This window comes from Pinus tabuliformis, chromosome X, assembly GCF_031772625.1.
Source record: "Pinus tabuliformis cultivar Carrire ecotype Pingquan chromosome X, CPIR1, whole genome shotgun sequence".
Classification (NCBI taxonomy): Eukaryota; Viridiplantae; Streptophyta; class Pinopsida; order Pinales; family Pinaceae; genus Pinus; species Pinus tabuliformis.
Genome location: NC_142308.1, coordinates 316,328,557 through 316,340,811, shown reverse-complemented (window position 1 = coordinate 316,340,811; position 12,255 = coordinate 316,328,557). Strand labels below are relative to the sequence as shown.

Genomic DNA, 12,255 nt, shown 5'->3' with positions numbered 1-12,255 from the left:
TTGGGAAAGCTGGAACGGCGAAGCGCGGATGGGGAAGACTTTGCAGAAGCAATGAGCGAACTACATGAAAAAGTCAAACTATGGTTGCAGGACAATGTACATAAATACAAGCAGCAAGCAGACTCAAAGCGACGAGAGGTGCATTTTAATGTTGGGGATGAGGTCCTTGCGCATCTACGCCGGGATCGGTTTCCTAAGGGCACATATAATAAGCTAAAATATAAGAAAATTGGTCCCTGCAAAATCCTACGTAAATTTTCAGCCAATGCTTACAAGATTCAGCTGCCACCTGACATAGGAATATCACCTATTTTCAATGTGGCGGATCTGTTCCCATATAATGCCCAAACAGAGGATGATAGTGTGGTACAGCCAAAACGGGACACCCAATTTGAAGACAGTTCTTAGAAGAAACAATTGCCTTCGGTAAAATCCCATGAGATTGAAGGGATCCTCAGCACCCAAGTAGCCAAGAAGACGCGCAGGAAGGAATATCTGCGTTACCTCGTCAAATGGAGAGACCGTCCAATGGAGGACAGCTCATGGCTCGACGCGGCGCAGATACAGAAGGCTGGTTATTCGGTGGAGGAACTCATGGAACGGAGCCATGAATTTCTTTTACCCCGGGAGCCTGATACATGAGCATCTGGTTAACAGGGCGAAGACGGAAAGAAGGTTAATATGGTTTCTGAGAAGGACAGAGAACACGACTCACTGGACAGACAACATGTCTGTATTTATTTTTATTTATTGTTTTTTATTTTACTTTTCTGTTAAAAATGCCAAGAATAATGTAATGAGCTCTAATTAGGAACAGTAGTAATTAGTCAGAGTCATTCATTTCCGAATAGTTATATTACTGTTGTAAATACAAGCAAAGGAAAACATGCTAGTTAAGAATAAGTTTCAAATACAAAATAACTATTGTAACTGACAACAAAACAACTAACAACAGTTATCCAATTGTTCGAGGACAGTGATACAAAAGGAGGAAAAATAAGCCCAATACGGGTTGGCCAGTGAAGAAGATAATTAACAGAAAGAAATATATCCATTATTTTTAGTGCACATACAATTCCACGAGTGTCCTCAAATATTGTAAAAAGAAATTCAATGCTGTGCGTTCTTTTGTTTTCCTTTATGGTATAAAAACATTGTTAACAGTTTCACTACAAACTCTGAACCAGAACAGAAGCCCAATAATCAAACGAAGAGACACAACGACCAGCACAGGTCGCGCGGACATAGTGTTCAGGCGTATACACATTTAACAGGTATGCAAACAAAACCATACGAGCGGTTCCAGATTTATTTCCATATAAAATTCATAGGATAGAACATAGTCATTAAAAGTCTGTATCAGCATTCACATTCTCTGTTCAAAATAACTACAAAACCAACCGAGTTCGCAGACATGGGAACTGACACGGTTGTAAACAAAAGCCCTCAATAAAGAGTTCGAGCCCATCTCCTGAGGTTACCACAAAACCTAGCACCTAAGAAACCAACAGCAGATAGCGGCACAGAGCCAACGAAAACCAAGCAGACCATACAAGAACCCAAACAAGCACAGTTAAAACAACAAGGCGAATCTACCCGAATACTATCCAGGGCGGCCGGGAGTCCAAGTGTTTGGACCAACGAACAGCTCCACCTTCATAAGGGCAAACGGAGGAAGGGTCAGTCACCAACCACAGCAAACGAAAACAAGAACGGAGAATTGGGAAGAAGCTATTGAGGAAGTTTAATAAGGGCCATTACCTGATAGGCGAGCCGTAGTTGTAAATTCCGCACCCGGACGAGCCCCTGCTCACAGAGGAGCCGGGCCATTAGTCTCAAAACAAATAGCAGAAATAAAATCTAGCAAGGAACGGAAGCTTACTGGTTAAGTTGGCAGAGGGACGGGCAGAGCATGCCACATGACCTGTCGAAATTGGAAGCCGACGAACCCACGCTGAAGTAGATGTCCTCATTAACCTTACAGCTCTCGAATAGATAAAAACCCTTGTGAGATACGAGCAGACAGTGACCAGAATACACAGAGGCGAATATCAAAGCCGGATATACACTACAACGACAGTGAAAACACATGTAAACAGAACCGTAGTTCAAACCTTACCAGTGCTTCACCAAACAATCGATAGCATATAGGCCAAGACTTGGAACAACAGAGACCACGACCGCAACCAAACGCACACCACACTGTCGACCGGGAAGGCAGAGTTCATACATTTCACCAGAGAAATTACAGTAGTTACAAAGAATCGCCAAGAGCTCGCAGAGCTAAAGACCAACGTAACAATGACCACCAAAGGAGCGCGGACGGAGTAAAACCCAAACCGAGGCGGGTTTCCAAAATCCCGAGAAGGGACAGTTGTCCACCCAGCAGACCATCAAGGTACCCATGCCGTAACCCAAGGAGATTGAAAATCAAACAACATTTATTACCAAATCAATTACATTACTTTCCAGATCGTAAGTGCATTACACCTCAGCTTTGGAACGGCGGGACCACGTGGGCTGGCCCCATCACAATTGATAATAAACCATTGTTGGATTCAGGTGAAAGACTAGGAGATCTCTCATTAAAGACACTTTCATGGATGGGCAACATAACTCCATGGAAAATTTTATAGAGATGAGGTTGGTATTTGGCTTCCCAAGGTATGTTATGATAGAGATGGAGAAGTGTAGGGTCTTCTATGGTCCATTTCCATCCCATATATGTAAAATCAGAGGTGAAACAGATAACATCCATTATATAGGTGCTCATATAGAAAGGGGGAACAATGTTCTCAGAAAAAGTGCAATTTTTCCTATAATTTAGGATTTGGGTACTTATAGTATCAAACAATATGGTTCCCCAATCCATAACATATCCATCTGAAGAAGCATCAATTAAGGGTACTTGCTGGTATGAGAATTTCTAAATTAGGGTAACAAAAAATTCTACACATCATAGCAGTTATATAACAGAATGGTCTGACAGTGGAAACAATAATATACATACGCTTATCCTCATGCTTGTGTTTGTTGGGATCCATTCTCCATGCTTTGATGACCTTTGACTGATCCTCATTTTCTTTCATGAATTTCTCTAAAATGTGCTTGTCGTATTTTTTATGGGGAGACGTTAGGTGATATATCTTGCTCAAATCATTGCTAGTGAATGAACCAATAACTGTGTTCCTCATATTTATGAAATTCCTTTCTACAATATTCAAATGGATGATACCCAATTTAACCATATCTGTATAGGGTAGGATGTTGGGCCGGGCTGCAATCCTATGCAGGAATGAATTGGTGATGTCATTATAAGTAGTTTCAGAAATAGGAGCAGAATCCTCGGTTGTGGCTTTTTCTCTGTCACCCTGGGTACTTCATCTTCAAAGAGTTTATAAATAACTTCCCAAGAAGAGATTCCATCATCAAGAGTGAAGGTTATGTCTAAGAATAATGCAGGCATTTCGGTAGCTTCAGGTGAAGGAGCGACTAGTTGTTGTTGAACAATGAGTTTCTTCGTGGGTTTAGTTTCCATATAAATTTATGCTGAGCTTTGCTTATTGGGACTGGCTTGCAAAGGAAAACATATGAATAAGTGGAGAATTCCTTAAATGAAGAATTCCTTAGAGCGAATAACCAATTTCATATCAATTTATGTCTTTTATGAGCAAAATCTAGTGATATCGAGTCACATTAACGAAATCATGTAGAACTTTGAAATCATAAATTCGTTACATTTGGTCATTAAATGATAAAACGTGGATTCACATGGGATTTCATACATGCCAACATATTATAGGATTATATCGGAGAAACCTTATCGTTGTATCAATGAAACATGCAATATTCTCACTCTTTGATAGGTTATTATAATGTAACGACTGAAAAATATAAGTGGGAAGGTATATCAGAGATCATGTATCGAAGATTTGATATCGGGGGTTGGAAAGAGTGGCAACTGATTGGAAATCTCGATATAAATAGGGGGAGTTTATTGGAGATTAGAGAATTGGGAATATCGGAGATCAGCAATATGAGGATATCGGAGTATCAGAGATGTGAGGATATCGTAGTATTGTCAATGTCATTTATCGGAGGATGGGAAAAAAAGGGACATCGGAGGATTGGGGGATCGAGATATCAATGTAATTAGAGTGACACTCACATTGAAAACTTCAATATTTAGAATCTTGGATAATGCTACGTGGCAATCCTAAGGGGTCGGGCCTTTATTATTATATCAGCAAAGAAGCTCTTTATTACTTGTAGACTTAAAATATTTGAAAACTTTAATCGGGGAAGGTTTTAACGTAACTTATCTTATGGGGACATGTTACAATATTTAAAATATTCTAATAAAGTTCTTCCGATAATATATTTTAAACAAAAGCATATGGGTAGCTTATTTGTGAATATGTCTTATGGGCCTAAGCTCCAATATGAAGGCTCCAATAAGGGAGATTTCTCATTTAGTCAATTTTTTTGGAAAAATAAAATTAATATTGTCTTATTTTATTAAAACTAAAATATTTTATATTAAATCCAAAGGGTCCCCATTATTTATTAGTTCTACCATTAACCTTAATGGGGGGGGGGTTGAGTAGTACAACAAGTGGATATTTAATTTCCATAGAATATTCTAGGACATTTTTACTAGTGTATACAAATCAAAGGTTGAGATTTATTTCCAAAATCGCTATGTTTGTTTTTCCCCTTTTAGCTAAATTCATTAAAAAGCATGTCATATAAAATGAGATATGGGCAGGTGGTATTTATAACCCAAATTTTTTGTAACAAAACCTAATTAGAAATTAAGAATTTCCATAATAAAGTGGAGGTAAATCTCCATGATTAAAAATCTTGTTATATGTTTTTAAAAAATATATATATGGTTAACTTATATATATATATATATATATATATATATATATATATATATATATATATATATATATATATATATATATATATATATATATATATATATATAGTTAGTAAGGTTGGTAGGACTCTTCGATTTTGGTTCGGTGAGACTTCATTCCCACGGCCAGTGCCACTTGAGCTACCCCAAGCAGACATAGTTAACTTATGTATTAATTCTTAATAAATAATTATTTTAAATAAAGTTATATTTTAGTTATTTTTTATGATTTTTTTGAATTTTAGAACGAAGTAAGTGCTTTCAAATTTATTATAGATTGGTGTATATTACCATTTAGTAGTCATTTAATTTATATAATTACACTAAATTCTATCTATAAATTGTAAATAAACGGATATTTGTCATTATATAAATTAATTAAATAACCAAAATCCTTGACAAATTATTTAAAACAACTCATGATCAACATCTATGGAGATTCAACCTCACTTTATCATGCATATTCTTAATATGTAAATAGGCTTTGTTACAATACCATGGGCCAATACCATGCCTTATAAATACCACATGCTTAAAAAACCATAACTCATTTCGTATGACACTTGTTCATATCACATTTTTTAAAATCAAATTCAACCAAAAAGACATAACTACTTTGGAAATAAAATTCAAACTTTGATTTGTGTATATTACTAAGAATATTTTATGGAAGTTAAACCATTATGATCGAATTAATAATTATTGAAAATTAAATTAAAATTCTAGAAGCCAATTCCAAAATACATATTCCTATCGCCAAAATTAGAAAACTTCCAAATAATATATGTGTGTGTGTGAGAAATTAGGAGTATGTTAATTGGGTCTTCAAATTATTATAAAATAGTGTATTACTTTCTCTATTTAGATTCTATTTATGTAAATGATATGATATTCTTATAATGGCTTTGATCCATGTTGTTGAGCTAGACTTATGCCTTAAAGAATCTATATTTTACCTTAGGTAACAAAATCTTCAAAATCAAGAGAAATGTCCAAAAAATTTCTAACCAACCCTAGCTCAGAAACTACTCAAACCTCTCCTGGAGCTTGACAATTCTTTGTAGGTTCTATGGAAGCCACTGGACCCTCTGCAACACTCCTGCAAATCACTGCAACATCACCAACATTATCCCAAGTCAAACTAGGTTGACTAGGATGCCAAACAACCACCAAAACTAGGCAACACGGCCATTAAACATCTCTGCAACATCCATGCCATCAATGTGCAACTCCAATATTAGTCAAACATCCTCCAACATCTACACAACCATCTCAAGCATATGAAATCACATGTAGATCCTCTCGAAGCCCAATGTATAACATGTCAACATGGGAGACCTAATACAAGACATGGAGATCATGGAGTCCTAACCAACAAGGCTCCTCAATTCTAAATCCTAAAGTAGGCATCATCAACTGTATGCAGCAGCATGATCATGAAGACCATCATCATGGGAAGGCATCCAAGATACTGCAACACACCATCATCCAACCACGAGCCATCTACTCCTCAACCATCATATCCAAGCTAGTACAAGATAGTATATATGCCAAGAACCATCTCCAAGTTAAGGTACATGCCAAGGACCATCTCCATACATATGCATATCCAACGCACCTGAAACCCAAGCAACCAGGTTGACATCAATGACAATTAACCGCACATGTGCAACATTGGAACACACATCAATGCCAACAGCGAGTGTATGTTGACATATAAAAAATTAATTATTGAAATTGTAAGTATCTATGCTTTTTTACTTCCCTGATTTTATAATTAATAGAACAAAAAAATCCTTTATATTAAATCTATCATTTATCATGGGGTTTAAAACATGTAGGAAACATAGATGGAACTATGTGAGCATAAGACTTGTTGCAATAAGGCATGAGACTTGGTTTTGAAACCATGTGCACAATTTATGAGTCACTTTTTGCTATAGTACATTGTTATTCGATTTACATTTATGTATAATATTTATTTCGATTTTCATTATTCTCACCAATGTAGATACACTCATTACACTTATTTTTATGTTTACAAATGGAACAAGATCAAGAAGACGAAAACAATCAATGCAATCAACAAAACATTTCTCCAAATAACCCAACTCATGGAAGTAGCTCGAGCACTGACAATAGTTACAGCGAAGAATGATGACCTATTTGGATATCAACGCAATCTATTATATTTTTTGAAATAATTGTTCGTGAAAATCAGACATTTTGTTTAATGTAATGGACATAGTGTTCCAATTTAAAGACAAGGGGTCACCAATAACAATCCCATTTTGTATGACAAAGAGCCTCTTATTGATATATAATGAAATACATTTTAATTTAGTCTATTGTGTTATCCAATGTCACTGTGAAATGTTACACCACTCATTAAATATATGGATGATTAAATATTATAATGAAGAGATGTGAAATCTGATAATATAACAAATTAATCTAAACATCATATACAAATGCACTAATCAAATTTTAATTTACATGAATATTTTCATAAGATATATGTCGATTTTTCGATGAATAAAGAATTTAAAAAATTAGAATAATTGCACTATCATAGCTCGATGTTTGCAAAAAAGAGAAAATCTCATACAAAAACCTAGTGCGTCGACAACATAAAAAAGCATAGGTGTGTTATGTTACATAAAAGCACCATGACGACTTCTTTTTGCATAACTGGTGCCTTTCTAGAAAATGACAACACCGAGGCGTTTAGTTGTTCAAGCACTCGTATTGTTTGTAATTAATGCTCTGATGCATTGTAAGTCTTAATGCACGAGTGCTTTTATAGAAATAATACCCCGGTCCTACAAAATATTATTTCCAACCCCGGTGCATTATTAAAATTAATAACATTAGTCCTTTTATATAACTAACGCACGAGTGTGTTTATACAAAACTACGCATCGGTGCTGCAATATTAAACAAAAGCACCGGGACTGCAATTATTTTTTGCGTTCCCTGGTGTTGTTGCTTAAAAGAATGCCCTAGGGTTTTTTTTGATATAAAAGCATGAGGGCGTATGCATTTTAGGGACTAGTTTTCTTTGCATTCAATGCCTTGGTGCTTTTAGTTATGTATGATGCCCGATGTGTTTATAAATGTAGTGCATCAGTGTTACTTGTTCCATGAAATGCACCACAAAAAAACATCCTCTAAAACCTCTGGCTGCCCAAATTTTTTCAGTTGTGATGAAGTTCTGCTATAATCTCTACTAAAACATTCACTATCACAAACGAATGTTTTAGCGAATGATATGTTGACAATTTTTGCCAATTTTTTAACACTAAAAACCTTTGTTATAACCTCCACTAGAAGGTATTTTCCTTATAGTGTCATATCCATTACTGGTGCATTCAAAGGTTGAGATGGCCGAAAATGATCTTCCACCATTTTTTATTTATTACTTGCATGCCACCCTCTTGTTGTATGTCCTATTTGCATCCATTCCCCACAAACCATTAGACTATTCTTCCTTTTTTTTCTCATTGAAAAAAGTGTTGCTACTTCAACAATATATATGTATATACAATCTCTCTTTTTCCTACAAAGTAGTTGTGTTATTTGGATCTATTGTTGTATCTACCAAAGCCTCGCAATAGTGATTAACCCTCATTGGTTGACTTATACATTTGGCTTGGCTCCTTCCTTTTGTTACCATTTGTTTAGTTGGATCTAGGATTTTCCCTTACATGTTTCTCTTGTATCCTTCCAAACCCTCTCTAAGGATGATTACTAACACTTCTATTGCAAGGACAAAACCCCACAACTAGGGCTAAGTTTATCTATTCATTGGTAATATTTTTTCATATATTCTTTAGATAGATTTGGTATGTGTGCATGTAGTAGCATTATTTTTTAGACAATTATTATTTTGGGTGCATACAAAGGAAACTTGTAATGTTGTTCTTTTAGAGCATCTTAGGAGGCTTAACTCTTACTAGTTTTAAGAATTTGTCAACTCTTATTTGATCTAGATATGTTCCTTCTATCTCCCCCTTTTACTTTGTGTTTTTCTTGTATTTTAACTAAGTTGTAAATCTCTCTTTTATTTCTTAATTGTAAAAAATTCCCTTAAGACTTAATTAAAGCACTCATTAAAGGTCAACCAAGCCCACCACTTTGCTTACTCCATCTTTATGGTGGGTGAGGGCCAGGGAGAGAACTCTTCAATATATTTACCAATCATAATAATAAATGTGGTGATCAATAATTTATCATGTTTATATATACACTATTACTACAAATAATTTACATCCTTTTGATTTTATACAAAAATCCTAAATATCCCAAACATCTTACATGGAAGAAAAAAAAAACATAAAACATAAAACTATTTGTAGACATCACCCAATATCAAAGCAAGTAAAAGAAAAAAACAATTTATTTTTATTAGAAAATAAAACATATAATTATTTAAACAAAATTAATTAATAAAAATTATTTATAAACAAAATTAATTAATAATAATAATAAATAATTTTTATAATCGGAAAGGGAGAAATTAAAATAGTAATTATCCTAGGGATTATGTAGAAATACCAAAGAAATGGTGAACCCAAAATATAATGACAAAATATTTTATATTATAGAGAATCCATCTCTGATCCACATTGGCTACTACTAAAACTGAGATGAATTTGTGAATTTAAAACTCCACTTCGTTCAAACTTCTTAGCCCGAAAAAATTGTGATAATCTTAAAAAAATATCAATAATAATCTCAAAGCTATTGAATTGATAATCTTTATTGTGTTACGAAGAAAAATTATAAATGACAACCTCAAAATTATTTTTATTGATAAAGATATCCTTAAGTTGTTTGGGACATTGTCTTCAAAACTTGTGGATAAATTTGTTGTCTTTGAGTTGATGTTCTTCATGAATTATTTATTCATGTCTTTAATTACGACATGATTATTGTAGCACTCGGACCCTCTGGGACATTAAGAACGCTCATCGTTAAGCCTCCAAGAATGATTAACAACAGTGATTCCGCCATCCACCACAAGGTTATGCCCGCTAACATATTTAGCCTCATCGCTCGCCAAGTACAGCCCCGCCTCCGCAACGTCCTCCGCTTTAAGAGTCGCTCCTTCCAAGTTGGCGGAACTATTGCAGGCGGCCTCTACGGCGGCCTTATCCTCTTCTGAAACAGCAGAAACATTGCCTTGTTTCATGTAATTGACTGAAAGGGCCGTGGCCACGCCAGAAGGAGAGACAGCGTTAACTCTGATCCCGTATTTCCCGAGCTCAGCTGCTCCGTTCTTTGTCAGCCCTATGATTGCATGCTTCGAAGCCGTATATGCGTGTGGTGTAACTCCTCCTACTATACCTGCAATGCTGGCAGTAGATATTATGCAGCCCTTCTTCCGCGGGATCATCACGCGGGCCGCGTGCTTAATGCCCAGCATCACTCCTCTCACGTTTACCCTCATTACTCGATCGAATTGCTCCATCTCATACTCCGCCACGCTGTCAGCCGCAACAGATTCGACAGTTCCTGCGTTGTTATACATGATATCGAGTTGACCGTGTTTCTCCATCGCCAAATCCACCGCAGCTCTCATGTCTTCCTCATTACTCACATCGCAGCGCACGTAAGTTGCCTGAGGAGAAAGCGATCCGGCGAGCTTTCTCCCACCTTCCTCCGCAATGTCTGCGATTATGACTTTGGCTCCGTGTTTTGTGAAGAGCCGAACGATGGCTTCTCCTATGCCTGATGCTCCACCCGTTATTATTGCTACCTTGCCCTCCAGTCTGCATTCAAAAATCATTACCCAAAATTACTGAGCAACATATATTGAAAAAAAGAAACACAAGAGTTTCAAATAATTGTGAAATCCCATAAATTCAGAGAATTGAATTCTGAAACAAATAGATTGCAAACAAAAACTGAAAGAACATTTCTGGTATACTGTGATTACCGTTTCTCTGGTTCATTAAAGCTCGGATTGCCAACACAAGAAGCCGCTGCATTAAGCTCTTCGTTAGACATGGTTGGGGAGCGAGATGGGTAGTTCGATGACAGGGAGAAGTGATGAAACAAAATCAGTACCGCCGACTGCAGGTCTAGTAACGTTTAATTATACAAGACAGGGCTAGGCAAACTTAACTAGAGTCAAAATCAAGACGAAGCTCGCAATTACAAGGGGAGAAGCAGGGCGTTGCAAGCAGGGTCGTCACAATGAAATCACGCCATTATTGTAATGAAAATAATTGCATAGTAATGTACGTTGTTGGGAAGGAGCCAAAGAAGAAAAATAGAAGAGATGACAGTACTAACCAGCCTATATAATTGTGAAAGTAGATTTCCGGAACCCGTGCTGGCGGATGATAATTTGTCCTCGTTAGGGCAGAGGAATCTATTATTTTGTCTAGTGCCGAGGCCTGATATGCGATGACAGAGGCCTGATATCCGATGACAGAAGCCATATATACGATGACATAAAAACGTGGATCACCGTATGGATATTTTAAATAGTGTTTACAATAAAATTTATTTTAATATATTAATCATTTATTTTCAGAATATTTCAACTATACGAGGACCAACATTTTAATATATTAATAATTTATCTTAAAATTATTTCAAATACACGTCAAAACAAGGTCATGCTTATCACACTTGCCTTTACGAATCTTATGAGGTACGAGGCATCTATGAACCCTTCTAGGATGTTTTTTTAATCCATTTTTATTGTCTTCACTCTGGGACATATATGGAAAGCTAGTTAGGGTTTCATGTTGTTTAGTTTAATTATGGAACATTGAAAAGTATGAACTAACTTTCACATTTAAACAAGGATTACAAGCAATTAATTAGGCTTAGTTTAAATATAGTTAAACTAGCAATTGCACCAAATGTTGCAAAGGAAACGCCGTAAGAAAGTGACATAGGAAATAGTATCGTAACAATGAATGTCTCACTATGCGGTTAATACTGAAAACCAATTCAACAATTTGAAACATTTTGAAAGCATACAAAAGATTAAGAACTATGTTTCTCTATTATATAAGTCAAATACAAAACAAAAGGGAAAAATTAAAAAAATCAGTAAATTGAAACTAGAATGCATATGGGCCAACATTATTGCATCTGCACCATGTCATCATATAGTTGAAATCTGAGTGTTTTGTAGGATTTCATTTTCCATTTATCGAAAAGGGGAAAAAAATCTAAAAAACCCTAAGAGTTGAATACCATACATGTTACTTCAACAAACATGAAGTAATCAAAACTGCAACATGTACTCGAATAGAGAGATTCTTCATATGAATCGAATAATTGATTGTGCCCAGGAGAAATGAGGGCAT

General features: G+C 35.7%; 1 pseudogene; it reads right to left on the bottom strand.

Annotated features, from left to right (window-relative positions):
• Nucleotides 1-9,814: 9,814 nt before the first annotated feature.
• Nucleotides 9,815-10,715, bottom strand: LOC149139689 (short-chain dehydrogenase reductase 2a pseudogene; annotated as a pseudogene).
• Between the last annotated feature and the right edge of the window lie 1,540 nt (nucleotides 10,716-12,255).